Below are 19632 nucleotides of genomic sequence, written 5' to 3' on the forward strand. Positions count from 1 at the left end.
AACCATGTCATGCCACATTTTTCAGTTTTACAAATAATGAAATATGCATGAGCTAGTAGAAAAAAAAAAGAGAGGAAATCATCTTTTTTTGGAAGGGAGGGTGAAAAAAGGTCTTATTTTTATACCTGTGTTCCTTTGTCTACAAAGCCCTTTCTCATATACTTATAGGGTTCACTACTAGACTGAGCCCAAATGAAGGGAAGAAAGTTAGAAAGTTTGAGTGTGATAATGTTGATATTTAACAGGCTATCTTCAGTCCCTGAATATGCATGCATATTCAGGCATATAAGGCAGCTTGGATGACACAAAACTTTATTCTGTGCATTGATTTACTACTATTCGTTGAAGAGAAGAAAGGGGGTAAGCCACTAAATTTACCATATTGAGAAGAATTCATAACTGGATTTTTGTCATTGTTGTTGTTCTCAAACCTATAGGGATAGGATGTAATGTAGAGAGGCTGTGCCTCTAGATAGAGAAGGAACTGTCTTTCTGTAAGAAACACAGTCTATCTACCCCACAGTCAGGCAGGCAGCAAGTAGCACAAAGCTGATCTATCACTTTGCAGCAAATTGCTAGCCTAAGGCCCTTAAAGAGTTAAGGAGGGCACATGGTTTTTGTTGCTATGTGCAGACAGGGAAGAAGAAATGCAGGAGCACCTCTTTAATAAGTGAAGAAGGGTGGACTCAGCCACCACACACTTGCTGCCAGGCAGTCAGTCCCCAGAGACTCTTAGAGGCTGTGTTTTGTGTGTGATAACGCCATATTCCACTGCTAAATATAGGGAGCCCGCATCCAATGACACAGGCACCTCACTATGACTAATTAGCAATGAAAACTGTGGAGTTTGACAGGCTTAATTATTTAATCTCCAAAGTTTTGATTAAATTAAAGCTTTCTGCCACTGGGCAGAAATTTATATGTATACAAGTTAATATTATAAAGTAATGAAGCTAATACCACAAATTATGAGAAAAACAGTCTAATGATACATCTACTCTGTGTGAATAGAAAATAAGGTCTCTCTCCCTCTCCCTCTCCCTCTCCCTCTCCCTCTCCCTCTCCCTCTCCCTCTCCCTCTCCCTCTCCCTCTCCCTCTCCCTCTCCCTCTCCCTCTCCCTCTCCCTCTCCCTCTCCCTCTCCCTCTCCCTCCCCCTCCCCCTCTCCCTCTCCCTCCCCCTCCCCCTCCCCCTCCCCCTCCCCCCTCTCCCTCTCCCTCTCCTTCTTCCTCTCTCTCTCTCTCTCTCTCTCCATGTGTGTGTGCATGTGTGTGTGTGTGTGTGTGTGTGTAAAAATTTCAATGTGAGTGTTCACATAAACTAAGAAAGGTTTGCTTGTGCATTTATAAAACTTTTTGGCATTATAAAAAATATAGATGCACAGTTGAGTGTGGGGATATTTATATATGAAAGAGCAGATAAGAGATTTATGTGTGTGTGTGTATATGTATATACACACATATATATATATCACTAAGAACATTTTTGCATATATGAACAATATTAGAATTTCAGGTGTATACCTAAAATGGAAATTTTAATTCCACAGTGATAAAAATGTATTGTGTATGTGTTGGTAGGTATGTGTTGCCACTTGCTACAGGATTTTTAAATGTTTCGAGAGCAGCTTACATAAACACACACCCACCATTTATTTATCAAATGTTTTATTTCCAATAGATAGGAAAACATAAGGAAATTGTTGATACGCACATTAAATTGCCATCCTACCAAATCTGTGTATGCTTTCTCACAAAATTAAGCACTCTGTAAATATATACAAATAACACAGGTATGTTTTACATTTATTGTATAGATATATTATATCTGTCCCATATATAAAACAACATTCATGTATACAGCAGGAACAAATTATGTAAATTATTTTAAAATAGATTATAAAAATATAGTAAAATTGTAAAATGCAAAATATGATTGTTCATATGTAATTTGATTTTCAAACTTTTGAGGACAAACACTTTAATACATATTACATAGCAGATGGACTAGTTTAACAGTAATAATGTCATAAATGCATGTTCACCACGTAAAACATTTCCAGTTATATGTTCAGGTTTTAAATTTTAGAATAACAGATTTGAATGTGAAAAAATATAAACTATGATGAAATCAATGTCTGAATACAACAGTGAAACATAGGTGTGTTTATAAAATATCTGAATCTGCTTATAAAGAAACTGTGTTGACACTGTGAATGCTAGCACTGGAAACTGACACTTTGTGTTGGAAGCAAGTGCTATGCATAGCAGTAAGCAAATTTCCATGTTTCTAATCTCTGAGAATAATTACAGTATTGAATTGGGCACCCTACTATAGATATGTTGTTTGCATGTAATAATTTTTCAAACTCCATAAAATTTGATATTTTAGCTATGTTTCAAATATTTGGTTCAACACATTTAAAGTGTTAATACTAGTTTACAAACACCATCACTGTCCCTTTCCATGGCATTTTTTATTTTGTAAAGCTGCATAGTTTTCTTTATTAAATAAAGTCAAACTTTTCATTCTCTGACACCTTAGCCCACTTGTTTATCCTCTTTATCTGTATGTACCTCTAACACACCTCTAAAATATAGCATCGCACAGTGTGTGTTCTTTTGTGACTGCTATATTTCATTTGTAATAATGTACTCATAGATAAAATACTTCATCAAAACAACTTTCCTCTTCAAAGTTGAATAAAATAAATGAACACACATGTATGCATATACACATGTGCACACACACACACACACACACACATGGGTTCTTGCTTCTGTAGGCATGACATTCTAGTGAAAGCAATCAGGAATCATAATCTGCCTGATAATACATGTCAGTAAACGCCATACAATGGGACCTGAGAATAGTGGGGATTGGAGAATTACTCTTTTATATGGGGTAATCTATAATCTTTAATAATCTGTATTTTAGAAGGAAAACAAAAAAAAAATTGACAGGATAAACATTCAGATTAAAATTACAGGAGACAACTCTAGTCAGAGATCTGGGTAGTGGCCCTGATGTCTAACCACATATTGTAGAAGCAGCAATGATGGAAAGTTGTAGTATACAACAGGTAATATGCAAGGAAGTGAAGGGAGATATTGCAGATGTTAAAATAAGATAATTTTTCCTGTTGCAAAAAATAAATATCACAAAAGGAAGTACATAACTAGTAACTTACTTCATTTAAACTGCATTGTTTTGGTTTCTCTCCTGAAATCATTTTACAGATGCCCAACATCAAAGAGCCAGCCTACCTGTGGTAAGTTACAGGGCACTGGCCTTCACCTGGAGCTGCAGGAAGTTGGTCAACACGTTGAAATTGCTTCTCACCTTAGAGATAATAAATCAGGTCTCAGAAGTCAGTGAGGGCTCTCTTTGAATCTGTTCTTTCTGACTACTTCATACATTTGTGCACATAAAACAGCAACATGCTTCCTGGCCTGAATGACTGAAGCAATATTGAAAATGACATTTAAGGTTCAGGTTTATAATGAAGGAGTGAAAATTCTGAAGATTTTGAAGGCTGGTTTGTTTGCTCTTCTATGTATTCTCCTGTTCTCCAGCTCTCTAGTAAAACTGAATGAACCCAATTCCTTGTTGCAATAAAATCATCAGCAATGAAAGGAGAGTTTTGCTGCCACAGAAACCAAGCCCAGGGTACACACAGTGAGTACACATTCAGAATTCTCCAGGGCCAGCTCTTTTCAAAGCCGGCTGCACAGCAACAGTGCCTGGAGAACTTTGTCTACTTCACAACAAATGGTTTGCATTTGTTAGCTGACCAGGTGATTCTAAAACATTCATCAACAGTTGCAAAACACAATCAGCACTGTCGAGTTATGGCTCACATGATGGTATAGGGAGAAATAGGTCATATTTTTGCTTTAAAAAAATCATACCAAATAGCTTATTTTGTCTAAAATTAAAACTCACTTAAAGTTCTAATCTCCAATGGACTCTGATTTTTCATAGAATAGATATGAAATCCTAAGCCTGTGTACCACCCTTTTTTTCCCTAAATTCACTACTCATCTTCTCTAAGATAATAAGTCATACTATACTTTTTGGAAAATACAGGCTAAGTAAGCCTGGTCTCTTTACAAATGTCTCTAATATTCTGTAGGCAGCCAGGCACCTAAAAGATGGCTGGCCTCCGCTGTTGCTGTAAACAACGCTACTGCACAGGCTCTAGCCTGAATCTGGCTCCAACCCCTCCCAAGTGGGTGCATACAAATCAAAGTGCCAGCAGACTGACCAATCCCAGGAGGACACATAGCTCTCCCCAGTGCTGGGGTGTATATAAGCAATCCTCCCTGGGTTTCCGGAGTTCCCGAAGCATCGAGGTGTTCCTGAAATAAAAAAGGCTGTTGAGAAGAATCTGACCGTGTTGCGTTTTTTCTTGCTGGACGAGGTGAGCACAACAATATTCCATTTCCACATTTTGGTATAATTGTGCAATATGTTAATGGGTTCTAAAATATGTTATCTGTTGTTATTCTCTTGACTGGGTTTCACTGGTAAGAATTTTACTTTTCATTCGTAGCAAATAGGTGTAAAACTTTGACTCAGTTCTATATTCATGTGTTTCAATTATTTGAAGAACCTAAAGGCAAGGTATTAGTAATTTTAAGGTACAGGTTACAGTGAATGTAAATTCTACATAGTAGGATATAAAATTATCTTTAATTATCTCTGTTGGGAGAATAAGGCTGGAGAGGTTGCTCAAAAATGAGGACCACTGAATTTTTTTACAGGGAAATCAGGTCCAGTTTCTAGTACCCACATGGCAGCTCATACCTACATGTACTTCCAGTTCCAGGGGCTTTAATATGTTCTTACACAATTCACAGGTACTGCATTTAAGTTGTCAACATGCAGATAAAATGCTCATAAACACAAAACATAATTAACAAATTTCTAAAAATGATATAGGGTACTACTGATAAATCTATTTTATAGCCAGTAATCAATTAACTTAATACATGTCTCCACAGTAACCATCTAAGGACTCAAAATACCATTGCAAGTTCCTATCACAAATGCATTATCCCTTGGAATTCTAGCATTTTGCACATAATTATCTAATTAATATTAGGAGTTCTTCATAGGAGCACAAACATTCACCTATCCAATGCCAAACTCTTGGTCAAATAATTGCACACCACTTCTAGATATGCTTTGCTAAATCCCACTCCAACTTCAAGGGTGTTATTTCTACTCTTCCAGTTGCTTGGGTCTAAAATTTTAGAATCAACTTTGAATGCTACATTCTGATACACCAGGGAATGTCATCAGCTTTGTCTAAATATTACCTACAGTCTAATAATTTCTTGACATCTACACAACTATGACGGTATACCACCATTGCTCCTTGACTAGCAAGGCCTCCTTTCTAATCACCAATTCCACAGGAATTCACATATGTTGTTTGTCATGTCTGAACACTCCAATAACTTCCTTTATGTTACAACAAAGAGTAACTTCTGTCAAATACACAGACTCTCATTCCTTGATCCCCATTATTATTCTCTTCTTATGCAATCTTTGCAAAAGGGCCACCATTTGCTAATTTTTTCAATGCACACATGTGTTTAAATTGAAGATTTCAAACTTTTGTCAATAGAACATGTTTCCCCAGATATCTAAATGATATTGCTTTTCACTTCCCCTGGCTCTGATGTTAATTTATCAGTTTGATACTAATTGAATATCTAGTTCACTGACCCATTACTCCTGAGGAAATACCTCCCATCTTTTAATTTTATCTATTCTCTATTTTATTATGTAATATTCATGGTATTGTGTGTTTATTTATTTACTAATAATTAGAGTATAAACAACAGGAGTAACAGGATTTTCATCATTTTTGATTACCAAAGTGTGTCTTCTAAAATCATGATTTTATACACAAAATGTGGTCAATAACAAGCTGAAAAACACCCAGCTGTCCCATGACAGAAGAATGGATCGAGGAAATGTGGTTCATTTACACAATGGAATACTACTCAGCTATTAAAAATGACGACATATTGATTTTTGTAGGCAAATAGATAGAATTAGAAAATATCATCCAGAGTGAAATAACTCAGATCCAAAGGACATGCATGAACTGCAGGGACAAAATGAAAAAGAGCCTGAGGAAAAGGAGGTCCAGCAACAGTCCCAAACTGGTATCCATCTCAAGGAGATGTTACAAGTCATGACTCTATTCCTGAGGCTATGGAGTGCTCACAAAAAAGGACCTATCATGACTGCCCTGTGAAAGACCCAACAAGCAGATAAAGAATCAGATGCAGATATTATCAGTCAACCAATGGACAGAAGCTACTTACCCCTGTGGTTGAATTAGGGAAAAGCTGAAAGAAGCTGAGGAGGAGGGCGACCCTACAGGAGGATCAGCAGTCTTAATTAACCTAGACACCGGAGGTCTCTCAGACACTGGACCACCAACCAAGCAGCATACCACACCAGGTAATATGATGCCCCCAACACATATACAGCAGAGGACTGTTGGGTCTGGACTCACTCAGAAAAGATGCACCTAACCCACAAGAGACAGGAGGCCCCAGGGAGTAGAGGGGGTCTAGTGGAATGGGGGAAGGGTGGGGGCATCCTTGTGAAGACAGGGGAGTCAGGGGAGGTATGGGATGGGAAATAGTCAGAGGGTGGAGCTGGAGGGGGGTAGAATCTGGAGTGTAATAATAGGATTAAATAAAATTTAAAAAATAAGCTCAATGAATGACTAAGTAACCTTACCTTCATCTCCAGTAACACACAATTTGATAATTATTTGTTATTAGTTGTGTCAGAAATGTCCCCAAAACCATATGTGTCGAAGGCTTGGTAACTAATGAAGCAGTGGTCATAGTTACATTCTTTGGGAGTATGATTGGATCATGGGGCACTAACTTAAATAAGTGAATAAATGCACTGATAAATTAATAGTTCTATGGGCTACTTGGAGTTTGTAGAAATTAAAGATTATGACCTTATTTGGAATAAATGGGACATTGTTTATGGTGGTAAAGCTTTGAAACACTAGCTTTTTGCTTACTTTCTTTTATGTCCAACAATCATAAAATGAGCAACCCCAGCTACATTCATCCTCACCATAATCTGCTTTCTGTCCTGAGGCCTAAAGCAAAGGACCCAGACCACCATTGACTAAAATCTCTACAACTGCAAGCTCAAATAATTTGTTTTTTTGTTTTTGTTTGTTTGTTTGTTTGCTTTGAATTGTTTAGATCAGGTATTTTCACACAACACAGATAGGGGTAATTTTAAACAATACATTATCAGAATGCATTTATTGCCTCTCTAATATATTTTCATGAGAGTTGTTTCTTTGCTTGGAGAGGCATCTCTTCCCACCACCTTCTGTTTCAAGACCTCTGCTGCTACCTACGCTGGAAAACCTGCAGCTCTTTCAGGCAACTGTGGATCAGACAAGCTGCTGTTTTCCAAATAGCTTTCTGACTCTTGGCATCTGTTATTTGCACTGTCTGTTAGAACACGGCAACATGGTCTCATAATTGTCTCCATGTCTCTCTCTTACTATAATGCAAAGTTCATAGGGAGAGTAACTGAGTCTTATTTATTTTTGACAATGAAGCATAGAGAACAAAATGTCAATATATGTTTCCAAATGTAGCAATCAATTATTCAACAGCTCAGATCTATATATCAACCTGTGATTTTCCAGAAATGCTGACTGAGAACAAAATGTGAGATTTCTTACCAACAGTGAAAAGTCTTTGTTATGTGAATTTTATTTCCAAGGGGCAATGAGAAAAAAAAACTAAAATGAAAATCAGCCAGAAGAATCTGAAAAGGCAAGCCTGGGTCAGATTAGGAACCAATTTTTACTTGCCAGTAAATATGCTGTCTGGTTGGAAAACAGCCGTAGAAATGGCTGTTATAAGATAGCTGTGTAGTGTTACTAATGAGATATGGGTCATAGGTGAGAGCAATTTTCAAGCTACAGCACAAATTTTTGCCTCAGAAATTGTGACAATGATTGTTTTATTGGAACATTCTTGTCCAACTATAAATACATACCCAAGCAGACAAAACACAGGTGTGATATCTTGGAAATATCTCTTTTTAATAAAGTACAGGTGTGAATGTAAAAATATGTGCTGGAAATATTCTACGTTCCTGCTGCTCTCGGGATGAGTAAGAGAACTCAGCTGCCAAAGCAAGGGGGAGAGATACCTCCACAGCTGGAAATCCAACAGCCACTGTATTGGAGATGGTGTTGCACTCCAAATATATTCACGATCCACCAGACTGACAGAAATGATAGTGATGCCGTCCTACCTGTTCAAAAACATTACTTGTAGAAATTTCAATCACTGACATTCTCCAAAGTGATTACAATTCTTTAATGATGAGGAGAATTTTGAAGTTATAGGCAGTAGAATGAAGTGGAATTACATTGCAGTATAAAATTGAACCTTAATATATGAAAATGTTAATATAATTCATTATAACATTTTAAAAACATACATGATAACTTTCCTTCAGAACATAACTTAGTGGGTAAAATATAGTTTCATAGCATATACTAGATTAAATAACTACACCGCTCTTCATAGTAGATTCTACATAACAAACATGTTGACTTCCAAGATCATTTTTGTTTAGTTTTGGGAAGTTTGGTAGGCAAAATAGTTGCTAATATTCCTTTTTTGGTTTTTGTAGACAAGAGTACTATTGGTATAGTTTGGAAAATTATGAAAATACTTATAAGCTGTGAATAGTATTAGAATTAAATTATACAGTATTTCCATCACCAACAATCAGCTGACAAAATGTAATGTTATCATCACTATTCCGAAATTCATTATCTAGGTACCACTGATTTTTGTTCTGGTCTGTAAATTTTATTTTCTTTTTGAAGATTATATTTATATGCAATCAATTAAATTATTTTTATTAGATATTTTCTTTATTTACATTTCAAATGTTATTCCCTTTCCTAGTTTCCCCTCCAAAAATCCCCTCCCTTCCTCCCCCTACTCCCCAACCTATCCACACCCATTCCTAGTCCTGGCATTCCCCTATACTGGGGCATAGAAACTTCACAGGACCTAGGGTCTCTCCTCCCATTGATGACTGACTAGGCCATCCTCTGCTATATATACAGCTAGAACCACAAATTCCACCATGTGTTTTCTTTGATTGGTGGTTTAGTTCCAAGGAGATCTGGGTGTACTTGTTAGTTCATATTTATGTCCCTCCTATGGGGCTTCAGAACCCTTCAGCTCCTTGGGTACATTCTCTAGCTCCTTTTTTGGGAACCTTGTGCTCCATCCAATGGATGACTGTGAGCATCTACTTCTGTATTTGCCAGACACTGGCAGAGGTCCTCAGGAGATAGCTCTACCAGGCTCCTGTCAGCAGGCTCTTGTTGGCATCTGCCACAGTGTCTCAGTTTGGTGATTGTTTATGGGATAGATACCAAGTGGGGCAGTCTCTGGATGGTCCTTCCTTCAGTCTCAGCTCTGAACTTTGTCTCTGTAACTCCTTCCATGGGTATTTTGTTCCCCCTTCTAAGAAGGATTCTGAGCTTCTGGACTAATATCCACTTATCAGGTGAGTGCATACTATGTGTGTTCTTTTGTGATTGGGTTACCTCACTCAAGATAATATCCTCCAGATCCATCCATTTGCCTAAGAATTTCATAAATTCATTGTTTTTAATAGCTGAGCAGCACTCCGTTGTGTAAATGTACCACATTTTCTGTATCCATTCCTCTGTTGAGGGACATCAGGGTTCTTTCCAGCTTCTGAATATTATAAATAAGGCTGCTATGAATATAGTGGAGCATGTGTCCTTGTTACATGTTATAGCATGCTCTGGGTATATGCCAAGGAGTGGTATAGCTGGGTCCTCAGGTAGTACTATGTCCAGTTTTCTAAGGAACCACCAAACTGATTTCCAGAATGGTTGTACCAGTTTGTAGTCCCATCAGCAATGGAGGAGTGTTCTTCTTTCTCAACATCACTGCCAGCATCTGCTCTCATCTGAGTTTTTTATCTTAGTCATTCTGACTGGTGTGAGGTAGAACCTCAGGGTTTTTTTGATTTGCATTTCCCTAATGGCTAAGGATGTTGAACATTCTTTAGGTGCTTCTCAGCCATTTGGTATTCCTCAGTTGAGAATTCTTTGTTTAAATTCTTATATATAGTCTGTGGATTCTTTCCTTTGAAATGATGTTTTTAGCTAAATAGTATTCTACTGGACATGTACATTTCAATTTGATTACTCTGCCACTGCCACAAGTTGGAGATATTTAGTTTGTATTGAATAAATGAAGTTTCTTTGAACATCAGAATGAATGACCTTGTTTTCATTGTTACTCATTAAATGCCTCACACTAGCATCACTAGTTCACATGCTAGACAGATGCACATTTATACCTGCATACTTATTTCTCACAAACAGATCTATGAAACTCTTTCCCAAAGTCTGTTAGGAAATGTTCTATTAGCACAAGCCCCATGCCAGTGTTGGAACTGCTTCTAGACTTTATGGCCACTTGCTTTCATAGGCTTTTGTTATGTGTTTAAAATTTGACCTACAGTATGCATAGGAATATTTGTGTGCATTTTCAATTGCATTTTTAAAAATGATTAACAATGTAAGACTTTACATACAATTAATTGTCCCTTGTTTATTTATGATAAAATGTCTGCTGGAAATTTTTGCTTATATTTAAGTTGGGTGTTTGCTTTTTTAGTGCTTAATTTTAGCAGTCTTTCCATACTTTAAATACATACTTTTATAAAATATTTACTTTGAAAATATTTTCTCCTGTTTTAACACTTTATTATGTAATCAAGTTCAAGTCTTTTATGAGTGCTGAAAGCATTTTGTAGATTCCTTCATTTAGTCCCCATAGGTGATAAATTCCAGGAATAATGACAGACTCATTTTTTTTTCTTTTTGACATGTGTGTTTCAACTTCTTGATTTAGTCTGTTGCCTCAGTGCAATATCTTTTCGAGAAAATAATTATGTTGGTTCTTGTTAACATTTCTATAATATTTTTTCGGTTATACTTGATAGATGATCTTTAGTAAACTGAGACTAATTCAGGATTAATCACAAAGCCTGTAATGACTATTGAATTTGTTAATTGATTTTACTACATATATTACAATCAGGATATAGTTTTAATATATTTATGAATTTAATTTAAATGTTCTGACTGTATGGATGAGATACTCTGTGTATTTACTTTCATGCAACAGAGTTTTTTTAATAAGTAAAATCCTAATTTTATTATTGGAAAAACACTTGCTACTTTTTAGATATATTCGGATAGCATTGCAAATATTTTTTGCCCAAATTCTGAGAAAAGATGGAAGTGAAGATATTTATTCTTGTGTTCCTTGATTATACATAAGTTAATTATAAAAAAATTTTAATGCATGAATGTTTATTCTGATTGTATTTCTTCTGTACTAAATCTGCTGGTTTGTCTCTTTTAAGAAATTTGTCACTGCCCTAGAGGCATTGCTGGTGTGGTTAATGTGTCACATGTGCATCACTAAGTGGCATAGAGGAGAGAGGTTATGTCTATGCTCAGTGTTCTGGTCTATGAACATCTGAATGATTAGTAACCTAACATTCCTTGAACAAAGCACACCTGAGATGGTGACCAATCAGGTGCAGGGGGTGGGGTGCGGGAGTTAACAGGTTCCCAGGATGGGGAATGATCCAGAGACTAAAAGAACCTGGCCTTGGACTGCAGTTCCCAGTGAGAGTGAGCCCTAGACTGATGACCCCAGGGCCATGAGAGATTATACTCTCTATATTAGTTTCATGTAATAGCTTTGATTTTTTATTAGATATTTTCTTTATTTACATTTCAAATATTATCGCTTTTTCTGCTTTCCCCTCCAAAAAACCCTATACCCTCTCCTCTTCTCCTGCTCACCAACCCATCCACTCCCACTTTGGGGCCCTGGCATTCCTCCATACTGGGTCATAAAACTTTCACAGGACCAAGGTCCTCTATTCCCATTGATGACCAACTAAGCCATCATCTGCTACATCTGCAGCTGGAGCCATGAGTCCCAAATGTGTTTTCTTTGGTTGGTGGTTTATTCCCAGGGAGCTCTGGGGGCACTGGTTAGTTAATAGTGGGGTCCTCCTATGGGGCTGCAAATTCCTTCAGCTGTTTGGGTATGTTCTCTAGGTCCTTCATTGGGGACCCTATGCTCCATCCAATGAATGACTGTGAGTATCCACTTCTGTATTAGTGGGGCACTGGCAGATCCTCTCAGGAGAAATCTGATAGAGGGCTAATATCCAATATATACAAAGAACTCAAGAAGTTAGACTCCAGAGAAACAAATAGCACTATTAAAAATGTGGTACAGAGCCAAACAGAATTCTCAAATGAGGAATACCAAATGGCTGAGAAGCACCTAAAAAATATTCAACATCCTTAGCTATCAGAGTAATGCAAATCAAAATAACCCTGAGGTTCTACCTCACACCAGTCAGAATAACTACGAACAAAAACTCAGATGAGAGCAGATGCTGGCAGTATGTGGGGAAAGAGGAACACTCCTCCATTGCTGATGGGACTGCAAGCTGGTACAACCATTCTGAAGATCAGTTTGACTGTTCTTCAGAAAATTGGACATAATTCTACTGGAAGATCCATCAATACCACTACTGGGCATATATATACCCAGAGCATGCTCCAACATGTAATAAGGATGTATGCTGCACTATGTTCATAGCAGCCTCATTTATAATATTCAGAAGCTGAAAAGAACCCTGATGTCCCTCAACAGAGGAATGGATACAGAAAATGTGGTACATTTACACAATGGAGTACTACTCAGCTATTAAAAACAATGAATTTATGAAATTCTTAGGCAAATGGATGGATCTGGAGAATATCTTCCTGAGTGAGGTAACCCAATCACAAAAGAACACACATGCTATGTACTCACTGATTTGTGGATATTAGCCCAGAAGCTCAGAATACCCAAGATACAATTCACAAAACACATGAAACTCAAGAAGAAGGAAGACCAAAGTGTAGATACTTTGATCCTTCTTAGAAGGAGGAACAAAATACTCATGGAAGGAGTTACAGAGACAAAGTGTGGAGCAGAGACTGAAGGAATGTTCATGCAGAGATTGGCCCACCTGGGGAATTCCTGCTTTTTTTTTTTTTGACAGGATTTTTCTGTTTTGCCCTGGCTGTCCTGAACCTCACTCTGTAGACCAGGCTGGCCTTGAACTCAGAATTCTGCCTGCCTCTGCCTCCCAAGTGCTGGAATTAAAGGGTGTGCCACCACACCCGGCTCATTTTCTGCTTCTTCAATACACTGGAATAGGATTACAATTATTTTATTGTCAACTTTCTGAGATTTGAGGGTAGTGAGGAACAACCTGATGAGAGTAGCCAATGATGACACCAGGGACAATGCTGGGGTCTCAGCCTATGCTAGCATCAGGGGATTATGTCTGGGTCCATGGCCTTGCATCAGCAGGGTTCTGTCACACCAAAGGCCAGGCTTGGTTTAGTATTCTGCCCAGAAAACATGTTGATGAATAAGAGCCATGTAGCACTGGTCCCACTTCTCACTTATGCATCATGGGAGAACTGGTCCTGGGGTCCTGAGAACAGAGCCACCCATATATATGGGTACCACTCATAGCCAACTGTAGTACTTAAGAGAGCCTTAGGTAAGTCAACCCTGAGGAAACTTTGTGAAAGAAGGCTCTGTACCCTACATAGGCAGCATACTAGAGCTAACCCTAGTGGTGGGGATTCAGGACTGCTTCTCCTGATGGGATGAATGTGAGAGACCCAACCCTAGTCTTGTATGCTGTGTAGTGGCCTTGATGAAGAAAAGACTCCCTCTATCTTTTTCTCGGGAGCTGGTCCCAGTGGATGCATGACAGCAAGAGAGCAATCCTTGTTTCTCACCTGCTTCAGCACTCAGGAAACCATTCCCTACACCTCATCTAGGCAGCACAGTAGAGTTGACCCTGCTGGTAGGAGAGCATGTGAGCTAGCCTCTAGGGTATGAGCTTGGGAGAACTTGTGTGCCACAGGGTAGTGCAGTGTGAAGGAGATATGTTTTCTCATACCCTCACTCCCTGTCACTTATGGCCCTGGGGTCATGAGATCAGCAGAACGTTCCATACACCTCATCTGGGCAGCAAGTAGAGCTAGCCCTAGACATGGGGACTGTGGGTGAGCCAACCCTGACCGTTGTCTGCTGTGTGGTGGCATAGATGGGACTTCTTCCCTCCCTCATCATTGATCATCTCTGGCAGGCAAAAGAGCTTGCCCTGGTGCACAAAGTAGGAAACTGACTGTCTCTCACGAGTTCAACACTCAGGAGAGTGGGTCATGCCCTTTGCCTGGGCAACAGAGTATCCCTGGTTGTGGATATTGTAGGTGAGCCTGCTCCAAAGGTATGAAAGCAAGAGAGTTGGCCAGTGGACTGTCTGACCAGCTTAGATACTTCTCAGGCCCAGATCCAGGACTTTGAAGTGACTTATCCCAACATCTACCTCATCAATGAACTAGTGAATTGCATGAAGTGGCCAGTCCTATATTTCCAAAACTACAGGATCTCCATGACACAGAGCAACTACAAGATAATAGAGAAGTTCTATACATGTTCTAGTACTGATAGAGTAGCAGAAATTGGTGAACAAATATGATACCAATGAGTTATTGCAATGAATGTTTGCAAGCAAAACTGTATGGAGAAAAGTTTATACTGCGGAGACATTATAGTTTCCATAAGAGATTCTTTTTCTCTGGGAGGAGGGGTGTTGCAAAAGTCTAGGACAGCTACAAAAGAAGAAGGAGGAAGATAAGTGGGCTTGGGGTGCATGATGTGAAATTCACTAAGAACCAATAAAGATTTTTAAACTTGTCTGGGTCGATCATATACTATAAACTCTTTGTAGAATTGGTAATACAGACTTAATTTTCAAAGTTTTTCTTTGTTTTTTTGAGACTTCCATACATATGTACAATGATGTGTGAGTATATCTGCCACTCCAGTTCTGTTCAACTCTCACATAACCCCCTAATATAACTGTCTCACAACTCCAAGCCTTTTTATATATATCATAACCATCTGTTTAGCTCTAACCATTAATCCATTTGAGGTCATTCACTAGAGCATGGGAAACCTACTAGTGAACATGTACTCAATAAATAATTTGTTCAATTCCCCATCATCTGCACTGCTGCTAGTATCTCAATATTTGATGGGTGTCAGAAATCATCTTTCCCACCTATTTGGGGACTTTGACTAGTTTGCCATTGAGTAGGTCATGTACAGGTAACCAGAGCTGCTGTGTGCAAATACAATTAAATATCCATGTCATATGAAAAAGACAGCATTTGACAGGACTTCCAACATCCCAGATCTTAGACTCTTCTGCAATATTTCCTGAGACAGGTTGGATATGTTGTGTGTGATATAAATGGGCTGAGCACTTGGTATCTTCCTCTCAGCACTTTCACCAGTTATTCATCTCTGTGTGGATTCCTGCCTGTCCCAAAAATAACTTCCCTTGATGAAGGTTAATAGCATCTCAGGTCTATGGATATAGACATAAATATGTAGAAGGTACTGACAGCATAAACAAAATGCCAATAACCGGTTATGCCTCAGGGTCTATGATCCCCTTATCCACTGGCTTTTGACTTTATACTTTGATAATTCTAGAATTTGACAACATATTGTCAGTGCCATTAAATATCTTTCGAAAATTAATTTTAAATTCTCAACTAAAATAGTGTAAAATATGTAACAAAGTGATGCTAGGTAAAAATCAAGGAATCAAAATAATAAAGTTTTAAATGTAGTAGATCTTTTGAATCTTAAAAGAAGAGGCAAAATCATAGAGTTGAATTATAATTTGATGGCTGTGAATTAACTGGTTTTTCCTATGTCTCCATCAACTTTAAGAGTGTCAGTGAGGGCAAAATACTGTTAAGGATTTAAAACAAGGAATGCTAGCTGAGCTTGATCAATGACAGTATGTTGTATATGTTCAAGCAGGGAAGACAAATGTAAGAAAAATCGGCAGTGGAACATAGAATGAGTTACTTGCCATAAGATTGAGTGTACAACCAAATGAATGTTTCACTTCACTATCTTCAGATGCACGTCCCATGACCCAGGACTAGAATCAATCTGAGAATGAAGACAGAGCTAAATATCCCAAATTAAGATCTTTAACATGTTTCTGTTGTTTATGTTAGACAGAGAGTCTGAGAGTCCAGTAATATTCTCAGTGCATACTTGAAAAGACCAGAGATTAAGTATAGGATATGAACAACTATCAAGACGCATAGAGAACATTAACTTCTTAATTGTCTTTCTAATAGTCACTACATCTTGGAAAAGTTTTTTAAACCACTCTGGTGTTATCAAATAATAGCCACAAGGAAACTTTTAGATGCAACACAATCCTAAAACTCTGCATTAACTTAACTGTTATTGGTCTGTGTGTTCTTATCTTAAAATTAGCTTTCAGAAACATATTTGAACAAAAATAATTTCTGGTCAACATTCAATGTTAATATTCCACTGCAGTACTGAGAAGATCTTGTGTATATGTGTGTGTGTATGTGTGTGTGTTTGTGTGAGAGAGAGACAGAGACAGATAACAGAGAGACTTAAGATAAAAATGTTACCTGCTATGAGTTGTTTCCACCATATAATCCTAAAAAGGGAATATAAATGGCACAGAAAAATGGTTTGCAAATTCTTTTACCTTTTCAGTGCAATTTCTGCTATACTGAGAATTTAGACGCAACTCTTGAAAAGAAGTCAGAAAACACTACAACTGATAAAAATATGTTTTTGAACATTTCACTTTTAGAAAAATTGATCAGAACACATTTATTTATGTTGTTTATAAAATGTAATGAAATGATAAGCTTTTGTGATAAATACCTAATAATAATTTTTAAATGCACTTAAAAGTTCACTACTATATTCTTTTTTTTTTAAATTAGGTATTTTCTTCATTAACATTTCAAATGCTATTCCGAAAGTCCCCCAGACCCTCCCCCCCACTCCCTTACCCCCCCCCCACTCCCACTTCTTGGCCCTGGCGTTCCCCCGTACTGAGGCATATAAAGTTTGCAAGACCAAGGGCTTTCTCTTCCCAGTGATGGCCGACTAGCCCATCTTCTGATACATATGCAGCTAGAGTCATGAGCTCTGGGAATACTGGATAGTTCATATTGTTGTTCCACCTATAGGGTTGCAGACCTCTTTAGCTCCTTGGGTACTTTCTCTAGCTCCTCCATTGGGGGCCCTGTGTTCCATCCAATAGCTGACTGTGAGCATCCACTTTTGTGTTTGCCAGGCCCCGGCATAGCCTCACAAGAGACAGCTATATCAGGGTCCTTTCAGCAAAATCTTGATGGTGTATGCAGTGGTGTCAGCGTTTGGAGGCTGGTTATAGGATTGATCCCTAGGTATGGCAGTCTCTAGATGGTCTATCCTTTCGTCACAGCTCCAAACTTCGTCTGTGTAACTCCTTCCATGGGTGTTTTGTTCGCAATTTTAAGAAGGGACAAAATGTCCACACTTTGGTCTTCGTTCTTCCTGAGCTTCATGTGTTTCATAAATTGTATCTTATTTGGGTATCTTGGGTATTCTAAGTTTCTGGGATAAATCCACTTATCAGTGAGTACATATCATGTGAGTTCTTTTGTGATTGAGTTACCTCACTCAGGATGATGCCCTCCAGATGCATCCATTTAAATTCATTCTTTTTAATAGCTGAGTAGTACTCCATTGTGTAAATGTACCACATTTTTTGTATCCATTCCTCTGTTGAGGGGCATCTGGGTTCTTTCCATCTTCTGGCTATTATAAATAAGGCTGCTATGAACATAGTGGAGCATGTGTCCTTCTTACCAGTTGGAACATCTGGATATATGCCCAGGAGAGGTATTGCGGGATCCTCCAGTAGTACTATGTCCACTTTTCTGCGGAACCGCCAGACTGATTTCCAGAGTGGTTGTACAAGTTTGCAATCCCACCAACAATGGAGGAGTGTCCTCTTTCTCCACATCTGCGCCAGCATCTGCTGTCACCTGAATTTTTGATCTTAGTAATTCTGACTGGTATGAGGTGGAATCTCAGGGTTGTTTTGATTTGCATTTCCCTGATGATTAAGGATGCTGAACATTTTTTCAGGTGCTTCTTACTACTATATTCTTAAAATAACATAAATTTTATTTCTCAGGATTGTAACATCTTTACAATTTACAATTCTCTAAATGCATAAAGTTTTCCTGAAATAATGTGTCTATTAAGAGTTTATAATTTTTAAAGATCTCAAAACAAAAGTCTGGCAATGAATTTGTCTTAACTGCTTTTCAGTTCATTCTAAGAAATCAGTCATTAAGTCTAGTGAAGACTTTGGACAGTAATTTAATTTGCTGGTGTTATTTCCTTATAAATGTGTGTCTTCTAAGAGTACAAATTTCACCTTTGGATGATTTTTTTACCTTTGAGTGCTAATGTTAATCTCCCACACTGATCTTGATGTGATCTATTTAAATTACCTAGATTGAAATTCTGCTTTCAAACTGTTCCAGAATACACACTGTTCTGAGAGATTGCAATTCAATTGGGGGGGGGGGTTGCTCCTCTCCTCTGATTCTACCTCTTCCTGGAAAAAATATCATGACCTCTTACCACTGGCACCCTTATTTGATGTATGCAGGCAGTAGCATCTTCTCTTGGTGCTTTAATTTACTTGTAATGTCCAAGGTTTAAATGTCCTAAGCCTAACCCCCAATGTGATAGTGTTGAATGTTGGCAAATTTACTGCTGAGAAGGATGATTACGGATCAGTCAATGAGGAATTGATGGGTTTATAATTGCAAAAAGAGGCAATTAAAGTATTGGGCTCTTGATAGAAAAAAGGTGAGTGATTCCCTTCTCTCATGTCCATTCTTGTCTTTTGGCTCTTCAAATATGAGTTATTACAGCAATAAGGTCCTCACCAAGTACAAGTGCTTCAACACTGAGCTTCTTAAAACTATAAGAAATATTTCTTTTCTTTGTATATTACCTTGTCAGTAGTATTCTTTTCTAGCAACACGTGACGTGCTAAAATATTTGACAATAACCATAAGTTTAGGAAATGACTTTTCTCAGTTGGGTTAATAAGAAATATTGTTTTGTGGAAGCTGGAAGGAAAACACTGTTAAGACACACAGTAAGCACAACTCTTTCTATAGCCTGTATGAGCAGAGGAGTTGAGTTGCTAAGACACATCTTCTCAGGATGGGTTTCACACATGAAAAAACAGAACAAGGGAGTCACAGCAAACACAGTCAAAACCAATTCCCTTAGTTTTTCCTACAATCTGTTTCAGCCCTCTACTATATTAACCTAGATTTCAACAATTTCCTATGACCTTGCTACCACTTACAGTTCAGAATCAAAACAAAACAACAACAACAACAAAGCTGTACCTTTGGGGGATTTTATTCATACAGCAAACATTGTGCAAACCTTAGAGCCACATATGGCTGCCAGGGATTGTCCAATTTCATCTCCTGCTTCTTTGTCCAGCTATTACA

General features: G+C 38.0%; 1 non-coding gene across 1 annotated transcript; it reads left to right on the plus strand.

Annotated features, from left to right (window-relative positions):
• Positions 1-11519: 11519 nt before the first annotated feature.
• On the plus strand, positions 11520-11650 carry LOC115030501 (small nucleolar RNA SNORA17). The gene has a single exon (XR_003836094.1). It is a non-coding gene; the product is annotated as a small nucleolar RNA SNORA17 (small nucleolar RNA).
• The last annotated feature ends 7982 nt before the right edge of the window (positions 11651-19632 follow it).

The sequence above is a fragment of the Mus caroli genome, unplaced genomic scaffold (genome assembly GCF_978045245.1).
Source record: "Mus caroli unplaced genomic scaffold, Mus_caroli_1 scaffold_2, whole genome shotgun sequence".
Classification (NCBI taxonomy): Eukaryota; Metazoa; Chordata; class Mammalia; order Rodentia; family Muridae; genus Mus; species Mus caroli.